We start from the raw sequence: 20,692 nt of genomic DNA on the forward strand, positions 1-20,692 counted from the left end.
TGCAATTCAGCTTCTCTTTTTACTCATGGCCATCTCCGTGCTTATTAATTAACTAATTAATTATTCCCATACCTGGAATGGCATTGTATCCCTTTAACAACTAACCTTTGATATTCTTTTCTCCCTTCATTAGGATGGAACTTTCAGTCAAATCTTGTGATTTGAACTTGGAACGGATCGTATCTTGCTTCTAAAATTAACCTTTTCCAACACATAATCTTTTGGCTTTTTAAAATTTGTTCATTATTTATTTATGTATAAACTATTCAATATTATTTTATAGCCTTTAGGTTCTTCATGGAATTGGTTGTGCTTGCGTATTAGAATTTTTTTACCGATCTTCTGTATACTGCCGTGCCAAGGGGTGGCTGCAGTTTATTCTTTATTTATGCACGATACGTATTAAATATGTATTCTAATCGGGGAAGACTAAATCAACATTTATTTCGATTACGTTGAAAATTTACACTGATCTTCTAAATACAGCTGCACCAACGGGTGGCTGAACATTATTCACTATTGATGCACTATAGAATGAATGAATCCAGTTTTGTTTGTCTGTCTTGAGAATGGATGAGAACAGGAGAGGAACAAAAATCGGTTTCAGTGGCTGTGGATACGGTGAGATTCGGAAGTAGGGTCTTCACGATTACGAAAGAGGCGCACATGTGACCAGTTTTGGTCTGATAAAACAGACTTCTTGGAGAGCGGTACGGCCATGGAATATGGTTGCTGAGGCCGCACAGGTGCCCAATCCGTCTCTGATAAAAGAGATTTCTTTGGGGGCAGCGGTGGGGGCGGTGGACATGGAATAGTGGTATGGCTGCACCTGGCAGAAACATGCACTATAAAGAGAAGGAAGTACACAATAAACAGTACTCTTAGTTTCCAACGCATGAAATTCTCCATATTTTCTTTCTTGTGTTAAGCGCACAGAAAACACTTTACGTTTCAACTAATTGATCAGTTAGTAGCACGACAAGTGATATGACATCCAATGCAATACTCTCATCTATATATACAGGGAGCCCTAAATTTAAGAAGCTCCTACGAGGACATTTGTTCCGTCAAATGATGCATTCAATGTCTTATGCGTAGTAGAGATGAAACAATTTACGATCTGCTCCCTGTTCAAATTAGAAGCTTTGACTAACTAATTACATCTTAACGAAAAAAGAAATCTACCAAAATTAATTTAGTGTGAGGGTTACAATTATAACTGAGGGTATGGTTAATTTATGCTTCTGTTTTGGATTAGGGTTAAGGTTATTAGTATGGTCAAGGTTAAGGTTTATATCATGGTTAGGGTTACGAATATGATAACGATTAGGGTGTATATCATGGTTAGGATTAGCATCCAGTTTTGGTTTTCGTACAGGATCATGGTTAGAGTTAGGGTTAGTATTGGGGTTAGTCTTAGTGATTATAATTAGGGTAAAGTTTAAAGATTATAATTAAAATTAGGATTAGGGTTAGGGTTAGGTCTACAATTATAATTAAAATTAGGGTTAGGGTTAGGGTTAAGATTGCATAGAAAGATGGTCTATGATGATAGCTATGAGAGTTAGGGTTGTTACGGTTAGGGTCTAGATTAGAGGGAGTTATAGTATTATAGATAAAATAATAGTTATAATTGGTTTTAGTTAACGATTATAGTTATTATTGTAGGATAATGCTTGGGGTTCAGGTTCAGGTTCAGGTTCAATTAGAATCTGTATTAGGGTTAGGGATAGAGTTTAATTAGGATTAGGGTTAGCATTACAACTAAATTAAGGTTACAATTAGTGTTATGACTCAGGAAGGGTTAGGATTCAAGGATAAAGCATGTTGTTAGGGTTATGGTTAGGATTAGGTTTTAGGTTTAAGACTATGTATTATTGTTAAGGTTAGGGTTTAGGGTTACAATTAGGTTAGGGTTAGGGTTTAGTGTTATGGTTATGGTTATGGTTAGGGTTATAATTATAATTAGCGTTATTGTTAAAGATTATAATTAAAATTATAGTTAGGTTTAGGGTTAGAATTAGTGTAAGGGTTAGGGTTATAATCATAATTAGTGTAAGGGTTATAATTAGGGTTAGGTTTAGGGTTAGTATTGGGGTTAGTCTTAGTGATTATAATTAGGGTAAGGTTTAAAGATTATAAATAGTGATTATAGTGATTATACTGATTATTATAGATACTATGTGATGATAGCTATAAGAGTTAGTGTTTGGGTTAGGATTAGGGTCTTTAGGGTTAGGATTAGGGTCTTTAGGGTTAGGGTTAGATATAAAGTTAGGTTTAGGGTCATTATCAGGTTAGGGTTAGGGTTAGGGTCTAGATTAGAGGGTGTAATAGTATTATAGATAAAATAATAGTTGTAATTGGTTTTAGTAACGATTAGAGTTATTATTGTAGGATAATGCTTGGGGTAAAGGTTCAGGTTCAATTAAAATCAGTATTAGGGTTCGGGATAGGGTTTAATTAGGATTAAGGTTAGCATTACAACTAAATTAATAGAGCTTTGTTTGAAGGGTAGCATTATAATCCAACTAGGGTTATGGGTTAGGTTAGCATAAAGATTGGGGATTACGTCAAGCATAGGTTGGATTTACAATCGAGGTTACTTCAGGGTTATGGTTGATCTTGAAAATAGGGTTGAAATAGTAATTACGGTTAAGGTTAATTTTAATATCAGGGTTACAATTACGTTTAGTTGTTACATCAAATTTAGGGTTAGAATTAGGGTTATGGTTCAATTACATTAAGGTTAGGGTTAAATTGGTATTAATGTTCTATTAGGATTAGGGTTTGGGCTAGGTTAAGGTTAGGAATAGATTATGATAATATCTCAATTTGAATTAGGGTTACATTTAGGGCAAGATTGTTGTTAGGGTTAGGGTTTAGGATTATGGTTAGGTTAGAGTTAGGATTAGGGTTGGGGTTAGGATTATGATTATTGTTATGGTTAAGTTTATTATTTACATCATGTTTGGCATTAAGGTTAGGTTTAGGATAATGGTTAGGCTTAGGCTTAGGGCATAGTTAGGATTATGGTTAGGGTTAGGGTTTACATCAAGCTAGGGTCAAGGTTAAGATTAGGGTTTGGGTCAAGGTTAGGGTTAGGATTCGAGCTAGGTTCATTATTATTATCATGATTTGAGTTAGGTTTAGGCTTAGGGTTAGGGTGAGGATTATGGTTAATGTTAGGGTTTGAGATTAAGGATAGGGTTAGGGTAATGGTTTGAGTTAGGGTTTAGGGTTAGGATTAGGATTATGGATAGGATTTACTCTTAGGATTAAGGATAGGATTTACTCTTAGGATTAACGATAGGTTTTTGGTTTTGGTTTTGATTAGGGTTATGGTTTGGGTTTGGGTTATGGTTATGATTAGGTTTTAGGGTTAAGACAAAGTATTATTGTTAGGGTTAGGGTTTAGGGTTATGGTTAATATTGTAGTTAGTTTTAGGGTTTAAATATAGCTCAAGTTATAGCTTAATTAGAATTATGATTCAAGCATATTTAGGGTTTTGGTTACATTTACATAGGATTATGGTTAGGATAGAATTAGGGCTACTATTGTGCTATAATGCTTGGATTCATTTATATTTAGATTAGGAGAATAATAATTATGATTAAGGTTATGGTTAGGGTTTCAAAATGGTTAGGGATAGAATTATGATTAGGATTAGGGTTTGGATCATCATTAGGATTATAATTAGACTCAAGTTTTGGGATAGGGATAGAACCTAGAACCCCAGGTTTAGTGAGTCACATATTTGTAAATTTACAATGTCTTTTAATTAATTTAAAATGGATATAATAATTTAAGAAAATACAAAACCAAAAATAAATTTAAAATTATAATAAATCTATTAAAATAAATTTTCATTTTTAAGCCCAAAAACATGAAATTTTAGAAAATAGTATATACTATAATTTATATAAATTTTATGAAATATTCAAAAATAAGTTGCATGTGGATATCCATGACTAAGATGTTGGTAATTGAATAGATTGAGCTGAAACCTTCTAAGCAATTGGTAAGTTCTTATCAATCAAAATTTTCATAAAAATGAACTTAAAGTCCTAAAATCATGGAATAATCTTAATCAACCTTTCTTTCTATCATTGGTACTACACAAGTGGTAAAATTTATCAGTATTGTATGATTGATTTGGATCTCTTATGAGAGAAAATTTTGAATGCATTGTAAAAATATTAATTGACCTTGATTTTCATATGAGATGCGGTCATTGGGGCCCATGAGCTTGTTCATTCCTGATTTGGGTTCAAAGGAAAATTATTAAACTTAATTAAGTAATGTTTTTGCACACCTAAGTTCTCAATCCTCCTTAATGGTTGTCCCAAGGGCTACTTTTCCTATAGCAAAGGGCTTCGTCAGGGTGACCCCCTCTCCCCCTATCTTTTCATCATTCCTTCTAAAGTGTTATGGAGAAATATTGAAAAAGATAGATGTTAGGGTATTATAAAAGGCTTTAAAGATGCCTCTTGTCTAACCCCTACTACACATTAACAATTTATTGATGATACCATTATCTTTGGTGAATCTATTATTTCTAAGGCAAAGCAATGGAAAAAGACCCTAGATAGATATGCTATCATCTCAAGCCAACATATTAACTTTGTTAAGAGTAAACTATTTTTTTCTTAATATCAAACCCACCCTCCAAATCAAAATATCCTCCATTATTGGTTGTCCAATTGCCACCCTCCCTGACTCCTATCTCAGGTTGCCCCTTGTCTCCAAAAATCCTAATAATTTTTTTTGGAATGGTTTTCTTCAAAGATTTCAAAAGAAGTTAGCTGACTCGAAAGGGAAGCTTCTTATATTGGAAGGAAAGATACAACTGGTTAAATCTTGCCTTCAAATTTTGCCTATTTATTACATATCTTTGTTGAAGATACCTGGGGTGGTTGCTAAAAAAATTTAAAGGATCCAAAGGAGTTTCCCATAGTCTTGTATGGAAGAAAAAGTAGACTCTCCTTGGTCTCCTGGGATGTTGTCTGTAGACCCTGGAAGTGTGGTAGACTGGGCATAAGAAAGATTAAATCTTTTAATGAAGCTCTTATTTCTAAAAATGGTTGGCAATTAACCTAGGAGAAAAAAGATTGGACTAAAATTTTGAAAGCCAAATACTGATAGAGGAACTAGGAGGGCAAATTATTTAACCAAGAAGAGATTCTCTTTGGTTCTTCTATTTGGAATAGTGTGGTTAAAATCACACATGATATCAAAATAAATGGCAGGATGATTAAATGAAATTGTAGAAAGATTGATTTTTGGAAAGACATTTAGTTGCTTGAGCTTTCTTTAAATTCCCTCCCCCATTTGGTGAATATCAAAAAGTTCCTAATTAGACATTGGGTGGGAAAGGTACATGATTTCATAACTTGGGATAGGGGAAACACTTATTGGATTGATCTAAGTGGTTTTTTCTCCTCTAGACTGAAGGTTAAGCCCTCCACTAGAAGGCTAATTTTGAAGGAAGTTGTCAATTGCATTGCCATGCTTCCTAACTATTCTCTTTACACTCTTAATGGGAAGGATGAATGGATTTGGAAAGAGAGTGTGTTTGGAAACTTCAATGTGAAGTCTACTTACCATTTGCTAGAGGAAAACAATGACAAAAATGTATTATGGAATAATCCCAAAAATTAACTATTTTTGGTGGGCGACTGCTCATGGTCGTATTCTTACTACTGATAAATTAAATAAAAGGGGATTTTATTTGGTCAATAGGTGTGAACTCTATTACACTAAGTCAGTGAGCTATAGAATCAAGATTCAATTGTGCACCTGGATCTGAGAAGTTCGAGATGATTCAAAGTTGCTCTACGAAATTCAGTAAAAGTTGCAAGGACCATGTGTCTAGACAAGAGTTCAAATAATGTAAATGAAATAATTGAAAGTAGAAATCCTCCTCTTTGACATGATGTTAAATTGCTTGAAAATGAAATTCTTATACCTCCTTGTGATTTTTTTCTTGCCTCCACATGGAATTATGATTCATGAAGTAGAATTAATTGAAGAAATATTGAAGAAACTTAATATTAATTGGGTGCAACTCAATTATTTCAAATATTTCCTGGAGGTGTGGCAGGCTTCCCCTTACTCCCACCCAATCGCTAAGAGTATTTGGCATGAAAATCCCCCCTTCTTGCTTGGAACATCTTGAAAGAACGAGACAACAAGATATTCAGAGAAGAGAAGAGAAACAATAAGATCTTGGCCACCATCATTATTCAATATATTAAGGAAAATATTAATACTGAGTCTACTAGTTTCTCTAGAGTCCTCCCATCTCTTCTAGATCTCAGATTAAAATAGGTTTCAGAAATTTGACACAACATTTTGAATGTTAATTTGCAAAGAGTGATCCTGAGAAATTCATGTTTATGGAAATCTCCTAAAATTAGATGGATTAATTCTAATTTTGATGGGTTCTCAAAAGGCACCCCTAGGATCTTGGGAGCAGGAGGTTTAATTCGTGATCATAAAGGCTTCTTGGCTGTTAGGTTTGGTTCTTGTCTAGGGAAAGCTACTGACAACAATGTGAAAGCTTGGGCGGCCTGGATGGGTCTTTAGAGACTATATGATATCAGTAAAAAGAATGTAATTCTTGAAGGAGATTGCAAACTAATTATTGACTACATCAATTGTGTAATCTCTCCTCCTTAGGAGATGAAAGACATAATAGAAAAATATAAATGGTAGATTGGTCTATTTGAAAACATTAAAATACAACATAACTACAGAGAAGGTAATAGGTTGGCTGACCTCATTGGCAATCAGAATCTTCATATGATGGATGGGAAGATCTTTAAGTTTGAAAATAGCTCTAGAGAGGTGAAGGAAATCCTTGCACAAGAAAGAGGAAATTTAAAAAAGAAAGAAGGAAGTGGGAGTATTGATTTGTTTGAATGAGTTTTTTAATGCCTGTGTTTTTTGTAATCTTGAATTGCCAGTTGGGCCCACACAGGTGGTAGGCTTACAAGGAGATGACTTAGCACCATGATGAATTGGGTTACATCAATAGTTGGATGGCCTATGTTGATAATGTCTTGGAAATGAGGTTTCTCAATAAAAAAATGATGGCACCAGATGAGATCTATGCTTGGATTTGGGATGATAAAGTATTTATTAGAAGGGCTACAAAAAGGACTAATTTTTTCACTTTAGAGAACATAAAAAGGAGTGATATTTACATCACCTTTATAGGAAATGATGATCCCAAGTGTCACACATGCGAGAAAAATCATTTGAGGGTTATTGGGAAAGGTTTTTTTAAGCTCTTCTCTTCCAAAAGAAGTAATAGTTGTCATTTTTGCTCCTTCATGCTCAGTCATTTTCATAGAGTTTGGTGTTTCTGTGCTTTTTCCTTTCACAAAATGTGGGGCCCTTTAAAATGCATTGAACTTAGTAATTGTGCGGATTTGAGAGATAACAAAGAGTTATGAGAGCTCTTTCAAATGGTGGGCTTCACTCCTTTCTTCTTGGCAATGAAGGGCTACAACAAGGAGCTCTCACCCAGGGTTTGTAATTCCTGGTTGCATGGGGTGGTTATGGTGGAAACAATTACCTTCACGGTGTTGCCTGAGTACGTAGAAGAGTTGACCAAATTGTAGAATGAAGGAGAGAAAGTGGAGAAAAAGAGCATGGGAGACTACGGAGGCTTCATGAAGAAATGGTTTGAGAAGGGCAAAAAAATGTTTACTTCCAAAATGGGTATGATTGTTGGTCGCGCCCACAAAAGGATATGAAAATCATAGTAAAACCTTTCTTGGGAATTGGGCATTCCAACAGGTGACCAATATCTCTCTCTGTAGACATTCATTTACTTGTCAAACCAGGGGACGTATACTTTAAATAGTGCAGCAAAATATATGCACTAGGAACTCATTTTGGTCAAATCTTAGCAGAAATAAATACTAGAAAGAAATTCTACCTACGCTACAGGAAGGTAATGCAAAGCTCTTTAACTCAACTATGATTTGATTAAATCAAAAACCATGATAACTACAACTGAAACACAAACTATGAACTGGCCTTATGCTACAGGAATAGGCACAGTGATGGATTCCTTGTGCTGTAGGAGCAATGTAAAGCTGAGTTTGTATAAAAACTTTAAAGATGAAAGCAAACTGAAGCTTAACAGGAAAGAACAACTAACTAACTAGCTACAGATACCTACTAAGTGGGCCCCCTTAGCAAGCATCTCCTGATTACGTAGATGCTAAACTCAGAACTTCATTGAACTTTATTCATAAAAATAGAATGATATACATTGTTTTGTTGATATGGAAACTAACAACAACAAACTCTGTCTCTGGTTAAACAGATTCTGTCTTTCATTCTCATATTGATTCTTACATGATATCTACTACTCTGATTCTATCTTCTTGTAACTCTCATCTCCTTTCTTCTCGCGCAGGAGGAGAACTTTATTTAAAAATGGGAGAGCAACTAACTAACTAAGTAACCCCATTAAAGAAAGATGTGGAAGTAAAATATATCCCTGAATCAAGGAACAAACTTCATAAATGAATTTATGCGTTCAACCCGATCTAGAGAGAATCTAGTACTCCACTCTTTCCAGATTGACTGTCATTAAAATTCTTTCCCATGGTTTCGGTCAAAGAGTCTTCACCGGAGCTCCCTCGAAGTCGTGCAGGAAATGGACTTTACTGCAAGGTCGAGATCGGCTGTGCTTGACTCGATCGTTCTTCAACAACCTGCGAAACAAAAGGTAATAGGCAATAGAAAAAGGCGTATGGCACATACACGATATCTATTCATTAATCACACATTTTAAATCTACTTCATCATTCAAACACTGTATACGATATACCAGTCATTTTAGGGAGTCAACGGGGCAATAAATGCAATCAAGTCAACACAATGAGCTGCAGGAATATAAAAGTATCTTGCTACAGGATATCCCAAAAAGGTTTCAACAAAGTCTGAACATCCATGAAATAACAAAAGTAAAAGCATTTAAAAGTTTATCATAACATCCAAATTATGAGCATATTTTAAGCTCATCACTGCCCCCTACTTAGTCCAATGCTGGTCCTCCAGCATTAACTTTCCTGGTGGTTTCTCTGAAGTCGGTGGTTGCTGCATGACTTTGAAATAGATTTCTAAACTTGTAATAAAATCCTCTGAAATCTTGACATTTTTCATACCTTTGGTCTTCTAATTCATTGTTAAGATTTGTAGCTTGGTGAGGATAAAGTGGCCACATTAGCACAAGGGGTTTGAATGTCAGCGGCAACCACAGTTCAAATCTTGTTTGAAGTCCCAATTGAATATATCTGCTGGTTCGTTTGAGAGCTGCTGTAAAATTTAGGGGACCATGTAGTTCTAACTTTCTTAACCCAACAGTTAATCTCTCCCATCTTTTCTCACTTCTAGTGTATGCCAATTTCCAAAATGAATATTGTTGTGCCTGGAATTCATCATATACTTGTTTTCTGATATCAAATATTTTCTCTCTTGCTGAAACATTATTAATACCATATGTCAGAGCAAACAAATCTTTCAACATTGCATGGGGGTTTGAACTTTGAGAACATAATGGAACAGGCTCTATTTTCTTAGCTTCCTCATATGTTTCCCACTGCCTGCCATAATTCGCCTCATTTGCTGCCCATGACATAAATGCTCTCAAATGAATATCACCAATATATAGAAGAGGATTCCATTCTGTTTCAAATGGTATTAAAAAGCCATGCAAATAGAATTCACAGAGAGAATTCCTTAACCAGTTAGGGGCTGCCTGGTATGCTTCATAGAATTAGTTGGCAGTATGAATTATAAGATCTTGGTTTCTAGAAATTCTCATCAATTGGAACCATAAAAACTGTTCTTTAAGGCATAGAGCATAAACTCTGGGTGGTGGTCTACATTCCATAATCTAACCAGTTACTTTTAACATTTCATCCATTTTGCTTTCAACTCAGCAATTTCCTACTTCTGACTTTCAATTTTCTTTTTCAATTTCTTCTTTTCTATTTCTCATAGACTTTGTTGCATGTCAGTCTGGGCTATGTATCATAAAGTCAGGGTTTGCAATGTAACTGTTTACCAATTAGCTTTAACATATTCTAGAAACTCAATTAAAAACGTTCTCTTATACACAACAATGGCTTTACAAATTGCAGGGTGAAATACAACTTCACTAGGCACATTCAATTATTCAGTCTGTTCTTGTTTTTGCTGCAAGATAAATTCTTTTTGTTTCTGCAGTGGAGAAGTCTGTGCTTCCTCCGAAAATTGCATAGTAGTAGTAGCCAAATCATCAAGATTTGGTAACCCTTGCTCATTATGCCCTGCTTCTTTTGTCTCAACTTGTTCCTCTTCAGGAACGAACGAACTCTAGGCAGCATTCTCGGACACATTCTGAGAAACATTAAATTTGGACTCAACAGACCCTTCTGAAATTACAATCACCTCTGGTTGCGGTGAAGCAGGGGAGGTCTTAGATTGTTTCCTTGCGAAAACCCTTCTTGGCACTGATGCGGCTGCAGAAGGTGTTCCGGTAGTTTTCCTCTTCCTTGTTTGTTCAGAGGGCTTTGCCCTACCAGAGGATGACAGTGAACTAGTAATAGCAACAGGTGTTGCTGCAGGAGAAACAGCTGCAGGGGAAGGTGCTGCAGGAGAAGGGCATTGCCTTTTCTGAGAACGAGGGTCAGATTCTGGGGACCCTTCTACCTTTTTTTTTCTCTTCTCTCTCCTAGTGATAGACCTAGTTTATACCCTAGCAGAGGATTCAGGTGTGAAAGCTATAGGACCAGGTGCTACAGGGGTAGATGACCCTTGCCCTGTTTTACTGGTAGATGCAATTTCTTTCTTCTTTTTTTGAGGCCGTGGGGTAAGTACCCTAGGAGGTTTATGGAATTTGCAAACTCTTTTGGGCAACAAATTGTTGCCAGGAGAGAGGTGAGACATCCCTCAAAGAGTGCTCGATCAGTAATTTAATAAGGCCATGATGAGCGACAGAATTATCTTTCCCCTGTTGAGTTCCATGGGCACTTTGTTCTAAAAATTTTAACAAAAAATTCAGAACATTTATAACTAACCCATGCCTCATATGGCTCAATAATTTAAAATGATGAGAATGCAGATAGGAAAAATGGCCTTCACAGGTCAAATACCTGATTATGTAAGTAGCATACTCTGAATAAGGAGGAGGCAATGATATGTGTTTGCATCCCTACTTGGAGACTTCCAGAGGTCCATCAGTAGGCATTGAAAACTCAGCCCTTGCAGCTGTAGCATCTGAAGAAAAGTTTTCTCCAAAGGCTGGAAGCCCAGTTACTTTAGCAATTCTATTTTTGGTTGCAACAACCGTTAGACCCCATACGATGGCTTCCCCTTCAGAAAGTGTTCTCAAAAATTCTCCAGCAACCTCCTCATCAAAATCATTTAAGCTCAAGAAATAATTTAACCACCCACAGAGCCTGAATGCATGGACTGTTTGCGGATTTTGCAATAACATTTCATGAGCTATAGGCTCATGTTGCACCAACTGACCACCCATGTTTGTAGTTTTCCTTTAGCTGAACTCAATTCCTTGCTGAAGATTCAAATTCTTTGTTTCCCTTTCTGCTCTGGTTTTTCTTCTTTCGTGCCATCACATTTCTTTCTTTTTTCCAAAAATGAGCTTTTTGAACAAGCAGTCTTAATCGTAATTAACAATAAAGAAGGACATGCGATCATATTTGGAAGGTACCAGAAAAGTATTAAAGAAAGATTATTTTGCAGTTATGGTAGCGACGAAAAGATAGGTTTTAAAAGATGGATTACCCCTCCCCCTACTTAAAGTACGACATGTGTCCTCACATGTCGTAAAGAATAGGTAGAGTTTCAGGTAATAATTACTAGTACATGCATAGCAGTAAATGAATAGAATGAAATAAATCAAATATGCAATAAGAAAAGATATGGCGTACCTTTGATAATTGCACGTACGTGTGAAGAAAGATGACGGCATCTGCATGAATTGACAAGTGGGAAAGATATCTTAATTAAGGTTGATATGGATGGATGACGTGGATGGGTGAGGTGGGCAGATGAAATGAATGGATGGAATGGATGGACGGAAGATAAAGAAGTGAAATGGGGGTGATAAATGAGAATGGAGAAAAAGGGGTTTCCTTTTTAAAAAGAAAACCTTTATTATGGGCATGCTTTTTTGAAAATTATGGTAATGCTGCAAGAGAAAGGATAAAGCCTTCGGCCGTAGGAAGAGTAGCGGGAGGAACCTGAACGAACTGCTGCATGAATTCTTCCTTGGAGACTAGTTTGTGGTACAACCGGAGTTGGTGGCCATTCACTAGCAATTTGAAGCGGACTGGGTCTATTGTTACCAGCTGTACAGCTCCATTGTCAAACACATTTTCAATTTCATAGGGGCCAAGCCAGTGTGTTGTGAGTTTACCTTGGTTTTCTTGATATCTGGAATCATATAACAGAGCCCAATCTCTAGCAGAAAAATTCCTGGTTTTGATGTGTTGATCATGCCATTTCTTCCTTTGCTATTGGATTGCTTCTATATGCTGCAGGGCGGCTTTTCTCATTTCGCCAAAGCATTTAGCTATAGGAGACGGTCCTTCTGTGCTTCAGATATGTCTATATTGAGTTCAAGAGCTGTCCTCAAAATTTTGTGTTCAAATTCTATGGGTAACATGGCTATTTTCCCATAAAGCAGCTCAAAAGGTGTAAACCCAGTTGTTGTTTTCCATGTAGTTCTGTAAGCCCAAACTGCTTCAGGAAGTCTATTGCTCCAATCTTTTCTATGGATCTACACTGTCTTTGTGAGGATCGCCTCAATTTCTCTATTTGTTACCTCTGCCTGACCATTGGCTTGAGGGTGATAAGGGTTGGACTTCCTATGTTTGATTTTATAGTCATTCATTAGTGCAGTGATCAGATTCGACGTAAACTGAGCTCCTTGATCGGTTACAAGCTCTCTGGGAACTCCAAATCTTGTGAAAATTTGTTCATACAGAAACTCAGCAATTTTGTTATCTTGGGCATGAGTCGTAGCTATTACCTCGACCCATTTTGTTACATAGTCCGTGCAAACTAGAATGTATGACTTTTCATTTGATGGTGGATCAATTGGCCCTACAAAATCCATCCCCCATTTATCAAAAGGGGTGACTATTATCTGCGGATATAGTGGCATTTCATTGGACTTAGTTGGTCTTCCCATACACTGGCATCTGTCACATTTTCTTGTATAGGCCACAACATCCTTATGTAATGTTGGCCAGTAGTACCCTATTGTAAGAACTTCCATTGATGTTCTTTTTGCTGCAAAATGTCCTCCACATGGTTCATGATGGCAAGCATGTAATATGTCATAAGTTTCATCTTCTCTTACACATCTTTGCATTACTTGATCAGGTCCAATATAAAACAAACTATTTGCAATCTAGGAAAAGTTAAAAGTTTTCTCTATTAACAATTTCTTTTCTTTTGGAGAAAAGTGGTCTGGTATTCTATTTGCTGCTAGATAATTGGCAATGTCTGCATACCAGGGTATATGTGCAGTGATGGAAAACAAGTGTTCATCTAGGAACCTATCATCAATGATCTCATGTTCAACATGTGTAGCTAATTGAAGTCTTGATAAAAAGTCAGCTACAACATTAGCTCTCCTCAGTTTGTCAATTATGGAAATGTCAAACTCTTGTAACAATAAGAGCCAACGTGCCAACCTACCAGAGATGGCAGGTTTGTTCATTAGATACTTGATTGCTGCATGGTCAGTATGGATGAATATCTGATAACCTGTGACATAATGCCTAAATTTATTCAAAGCATACACTACTGCAAGCAACTCCTTTTCTGTGACAGTATAGTTGAGCTCAGGACCTTGAAGGTTCTTGCTGATAAAGTAAATAGCATGTTCAACTAAATTTTCTTTTTGATTCAGAACTGCTCCTATGCCAAGGTTAGAAGCATCAGCATGTATGTGAAAAGGCAAATTCCATTTTAGACCTTGAAGAACAGGGGCTTTAGTAAGCAAGTCCTTTAGTTGTAGGAAGGATTTTTCATAGGCCTCTGTCCACTCAAATTGGGAATCCTTTGTTAACAAAGCATAAAGTGGACTGACAATTTTACTAAAGTCTTTTATAAACCTTCTATAATACCCTGCATGACCAAGAAAACTTCTGACATCTTTCTGTTTTAAAGGAGTTTGTAAATTCAGAATTACTTCAATTTTAGCAGGGTCGACCTGAATTCCATTCTTTGAAACACGATGACATAGAACAATACCTTCTTCTATCATTAGAAAACACTTCTCACTATTTAGAGACAAATTTTTCTCTCTACACCTTTTCAATACTTTTTCTAAATTTACCAGTGCTTCTTCAAATGTGACTCCATAGGCAGTGAAATCATCCATGTAAATCTCCATACATTCATGAGATATATAAGCAAAGATACTAATTACTGCTTTCTGAAATGTTGCTGGCGCATTGCATAGGCCAAAAGACAAGACCGAATAAGCAAATGTTCCCCATGGACAGGTAAAAGTGGTCTTATCTTGATCTTTAGGGGCAATTTTTATCTGATTGTACCCACTGTAACCATCCAAAAAGGAAAAATATCTTTTGCCAGACAATGAGTCTAGTACTTGATCTACAAAAGGTAGTGGAAAGTGATCTTTTTTAGTGGCACTGTTCAATTCTCTGTAATCTACACATACTCTCCATTTTCCACCTTTCTTGGGGACAATGACTAATGGAAAAACCCATTGACTGTCAGAGATTGGATAAATAAAACCAGTATCAAGCAACTTTTGAAGCTCACTTTTAACTATTTCTCTAAGTGCTGGATTTACTCTTCTTTGGGGTTGTTTAATTGGTGAACAATCTTCTTTGATATATATCCTATGAGTACAAACTTGAGGAACTATTCCTTGCATGTCCCCATATTCCCATGCAAAAGCTTTATGTTTTTCTTGTAGCATTTTTAATAGGTCAGCTTGTTGAAAGTGTGACAGCTTGTTATTGATATTCAAACAATGAGCTTGAGACAATTCTATCCACTCCGTGAGATTACTCATAGAGTCTACAGGTAATGTTTGTACCTCTTATGGAAGAAAATTATGAAAAATCACTGGAAGTTTAAGCAGTGAACTTTTAGAATCTGGTTGCTACAGGAAACATTGTAAATGAGTACCATTTGGATCAGATGAACTACCTGTATCAGAGTTGTACTGTAGAATTTGAAATAGCAAGGCATCTTCACTCTGAAATTGTGAGAATGCGTCATTTTGAATCATCATTAATTGAGCCAAAGAATTGGCTTCTTTAATTTCCTCCCCCACATCTGGTCAAATAGGTTGGGACAAATCTAGCTGAGGTCTAGCAGGCGGATACAGAGCCAATTTCTTTGTGGACTGCCCATCAGAAATGGTCATATCTCCAGAATGGCATCCTATAAAAGCATCAGCAGTTGCTAACCATAGTCTACCTAGTATAACTAGATACCCTCCTAAAGTTGCCTTAATTGATAATATTGTGAAATCAGCAGGATACTCCCAAGATTCAAGAATGACAATTACATCTTCTACTATCCCATCAGGTTTAACTGTGGAGCTGTCTACAAGCTGCAGGACTGTGGGTGTAGACCTAATGTTTGAAATGTTTAGGGAGTCCATAGTATGCTTTGTCATGACATTAATGGCAGCACCTAAATCAATCAAAACATTTTTTACAACGTGGCCATTTACATTTATCTGCACTATAGGACTTCCAGGATCAATATACTTTGGAATAACTACATTTCCCAACATTATATCAGCCAATTTCCCTAATACATGAATTGTTTGAGGATCCTTTTTCTTTCATCCAGGCTTCTTCAAATAGGCTTCTTTAATATCTTTTTCAAAAATAAGAATATCTTTAATAGCTTGAAATAAAGGAATTTGAATCTGCACATTTTTGAGCTGATCCATAATGTCAAAAGTGGGTTCTTTCATGGGTTTGTATGCAGTACTTTGCAACCTCTGAGGAAAAGGTGGGTTGTCTTGATTTTGCATAACAGGCTCTTTAGGAACTATACCAGTTATGGGCATGTGCTCAGTAGGAACAACAGGTGCAGTAGATTCTTCATGGGGAGAATCTGATATTTCAGTAATCAGAGATAGTTTTGGAGTAGGTAAAGTAGCTCCAGACCTCAAATGGATGTCATTAACGTTTAAGGCATAAGCTTGATATTGGTTGGCTTCAACAAGATATGCAAGCTGCTGAGGCTGCTGCTGTTGCTTATTATTGGGATTGGGCAACGGCTGGGCAGGCATAGGTGTTTGTTTTGGAGGTCTAGGATTTGTGGTAGTTACTGCAGGAGGTAGAATAAGGGCTTGTGGTTGTGGCTGTGGAAGCTGCAGGAATCCAGAAGACTAGTTTTGCCATTGCTGAGGGCCTCGCCATTGAGAATTTTGCTGCCAATTTCCTTAAGGTGGGGTCCATTACCCTTGTGGCTGCTGCCATCCTCCTTGAGGGGATTGCCATTGCTGATTTTGATAATTAGGCCAATTTGGTTGAGGTGGATTCCAGGGTGGTGGTGGTCCATATGCATGTTGCCATTGGTTATCATATCCAGAATAGAAATTACCAAAAGTTAAAGGGTCTTGAGGCATACCTTGTCTTTGGGCCCATGGTCTCCTTTGTGCAACAAAGAACACTTGATCATCATCTCCTTCTCCTGGCTTGAAGTCAGTAGGTAGTTGTTTGGCTTCCAAATTAGCCACCATCTTGCATCTACAGTCACACTTCTTTTGTCTGCAGTATGGACAGAACTCAGCCAAAACTGCGTCAACCTCCTCATGTTTCTTTCGAGCTTGCATAGTGTCCAGTTGCGTAGCCATATTATTAATGATGTCCTGCTTGAAGTTAGATAGAAAATTTGTTATCTCCATTCGGGAAACTCCACCAGAAGAAGACTTCCCTATTGTAGCATGATGATCTTGACCTTTCTTAACTATTGCTCGAGAGTAGTTAAGACATATTTTCTTTATATCATCCCAAGGCACCTGGGTTATATCACCTCCTCCTATCAGGTCCAGGGCGTCTATACAAGCATCACTGATTCCCTTTAGAAATAGTAGTTTCTGAGAGTCCTCATTGAGAGTATGGTTTGAGTTTCTCTGTAGTGAAAACAGGAATCTGGAAATATAATCTTCTAGACTTTCATCGTCCTTCTGCTAAATTTAGAATATGTCATCACCTTTGCTAGCGCTCTTACAATATTTCTTATACTTTTCAAGAAATTTTGTCTGCATGACCTCCCAACTATCGACGAAACCTCTTCCCAGACTCATGAACCATTTCAGAGCTCCTTCCTTCAAGGTGGAAGGAAATAACTTCAGTTTATGAGCATCTGTGGTGTAGTCATAATTGCGACAGAGGACATCAAATTCAAACAGAAAGGTTTTTGGGTCCTCTGTGACTAGGCCATAAAACTTTGGAAGAAAAGAAGAGAGAATGTTTTTAAGATTGTTAGTATCTCCCTAGGGAACAATGGGAAACTCAAATGTAGGAGGTGGATTATTAGGTGGATTATTTGCCATATTTGGTTGCTGGAATAAAAGAGCGAATGGATTTTCCTCAGGTTTGTTGTCAGCTAGGTCAAATGGTAGTTCAATAAATAGATTTTCAGGGAGGAATCTTCCCAGGGCATCTCTTCTTCTTCTATGCATGCAATATGATGAATAGTGGCTTGAAGGATCTAAAAAATTTTACTAACAAGCTAAACTAAAGCTAAAAATGACTTCTGATAAACTCCTAGCTAGATGCCATCCCCGACAGCGGTGCCAAAAATGGTCGCACCCACAAAAAGATATGAAAATCACAGTCAAACCTTTCCTTGGAATTGGGCATTCCAATAGCTGACCAATATCTCTCTCTATAGACGTTCATTTACTTGTCAAACTAGGGGACGTATACTTTAAATGGTACAGCAAAATATATGCACTAGGAACTTATTTTGGTCAAATCTTAGCAGAAATAAATACTGGAAAGAAATTCTACCTATGCTACAAGAAGGTAATGCAAAGCTCTTTAACTCAACTATGATTTGATTAAAACAGAAACCATGATAACTACAACTGAAACAGAAACTATGAACTAGCCTTATGCTGTAGGAACAGGCATAGTGATGGATTCCTTGTGCTGCAGGAGCAATGTAAAGCTGAGTTTGTATAAAAACTTTAAAGATGAAAGCAAACTGAAGCTTAACAGGAAAGAAATACTAACTAACTAGCTACAAATACCTACTAAGTGGGCCCCCTTAGCAAGCATCTCCTGATTACGCAGATGCTAAACTCAAAACTTCATTGAACTTTATTCATAAAAATAGAATGATATACATTGTTTTGTTGATATGGAAACTAACAACAACAAACTCTGTCTCTAGTTAAACAGATTCTGTCTTTCATTATCATATTGATTCTTACATGATATCTACTACTCTGATTCTATCTTCTTCTAACTCTCATCTCCTTTCTTCTCACGCAGGAGGAGAACTTTATTTAAAAATAGGAGAGCAACTAACTAACTAACTAACTAACCCCATCAAAGAAAGACGTGGAAGTAAAATATATCCCCGAATCAAGGAACAAACTTCATAAATGAATTTATGTGTTCAACCCGATCCAGAGAGAATCTAGCACTCCACTCTTTCCAGATTGACTGTCATTAAAATTCTTTCCCATGGTTTTAGTCAAAGAGTCTTCACCCGAGCTCCCTCGAAGTTGTGCAGGAAATGGACTTTACTACAAGGCCGAGATTGGTTGTGCTTGACTCGATCGTTCTTCAACAACCTGTGAAACAAAAGGTAACAGGCAACAAAGAAAGGTGTATGGAACATACATGATATCTATTCATTAATCACACATTTTAAATCTACTTCATCATTCAAACACTGTATACGATATACCAGTCATTTTAGGGAGTCAACAGGGCAATAAATGCAATCAAGTCGACACAATGAGCTACAGGAATATAAAAGTATCTTGCTACAGGATATCCGAAAAAGGTTTCAACAAAGTCTAAACATCCATGAAATAACAAAAGTAAAGGCATTTAAAAGTTTATCATAACATCCAAATTATGAGCATATTTTAAGCTCATCAATTGTTCAACCCTTCCTAAGCCTTTTCCTTTGGTCAACTATCATGTTATGTAGTATTTTAGCTTAGAGGGTCATTATCCTATCATCCATGGCTATCACTTCCCCATTTCAAACCACATTAGACACCATAAGATTAATATGTCATTCTTTATGTTTTCGTCCCTCAGTGCCTCTATTCAAAATGGGGAAAATTCGCCTTTACATCAGGGTTTTATTTACTTAATGTATAAGTATGTCATTTATCATACCCCCACCGTAAGTTGTATTGCTTCGGCCTTTAGGAGTTAGGGTAGCTGTAAGAAAATCCCTAAAAATAATCCATTTAATCTGTGAGAACTCGAAGGAGTCATCTATCCTCTTGGGTCCTGGTAAAAGCATGGGTAAAAGCCTTGTTATGTCCTTGGAAAAGAATTCCTTTGAGCTGGCCTTGTTGGATTTAACCCCAGACAAAAGGAAAAGTGAAACACCTAAAACACCCCAAGGAAAGCTACGAGGTCTAGTAGTGAGTCTACCGAAAAGAACTTGCCCATTGACTTGGAGATTCAGGACATGGAAGAGGAAGATATGAAAGGAACAAAGCAAGAAAAAGTGGAGAGTAGATCACGGGAAAGAAGGTCAGCTAGGCTTCATGCCATAGAGAGGAATCAACCTACCAAGACAGACTAATTCGTATGAAATTTATTATATTGAAGATGAGGCTGACTCTCAGGATAATTCTGAGGATGAGGATGTTAATTCTAATGAAGAGAAACTAACTGAAATCTCTGATGTGAACATGGATGAAGAAGAGGAAATTGAAGAAGAAAACAACAAATCAAAAAGTGAACAGGAATCTCCTTTCAAAAAGCACAATGGCCCAGTCTCCTCTAAAGATATGGATATGGTTCCCAGTTCACCTTTGAGGCTGACCTAGGAGGCTAACAACACTATTCAGGAGTAATTGAATAACGTGAAGGAGAAAATTGCATGTCTTGAAAAGAAATATGAACATGATAGTAAGATGAAATTTTTGTGTGATGCTTTTAATTCTCTCTGTAATATCACAGATGGGATAATGAAAAATGCTGTCCTAGGTATAGTTTCTGGTAAAGGGGGACCAAATAAAATTAGGAAGAAGAAGGTCAAGAAGGGTATAAGAGAGATGATGGAGGAGGATGAAGAAGATCAGAAGAAGATATGGAAGCAGAATGTCGGTAGGCTCGAGTGGGAATGAAATCTAATAAAGGAAGTAATGGTCTGTTGGTTTTCTCTAATTTGGTCTTTTTGTTATGGTTTTCTTTAGATGGGTACTTGGGGGCTGCGTGCCCAATTTGACACTTTATGTTAATTAATTATACTAAGACTGCCTCAGTTATGGTTGATAAAGATAATGCTAGAAACATCATTAGTAGTATAGCTTATGATAATAGGTATTGTGATACTTCTGCTATTAACAATGGGTATGATACTAGCATCCGTAGAAATTATAAATGGAAGCTTTTTAGAAGGAAAATTGATAGGAATGTACTACAAAAGATTGAAGATCCCTTGTAGTTA

This window comes from Cryptomeria japonica, chromosome 9, assembly GCF_030272615.1.
Source record: "Cryptomeria japonica chromosome 9, Sugi_1.0, whole genome shotgun sequence".
Lineage (NCBI taxonomy): Eukaryota > Viridiplantae > Streptophyta > Pinopsida > Cupressales > Cupressaceae > Cryptomeria > Cryptomeria japonica.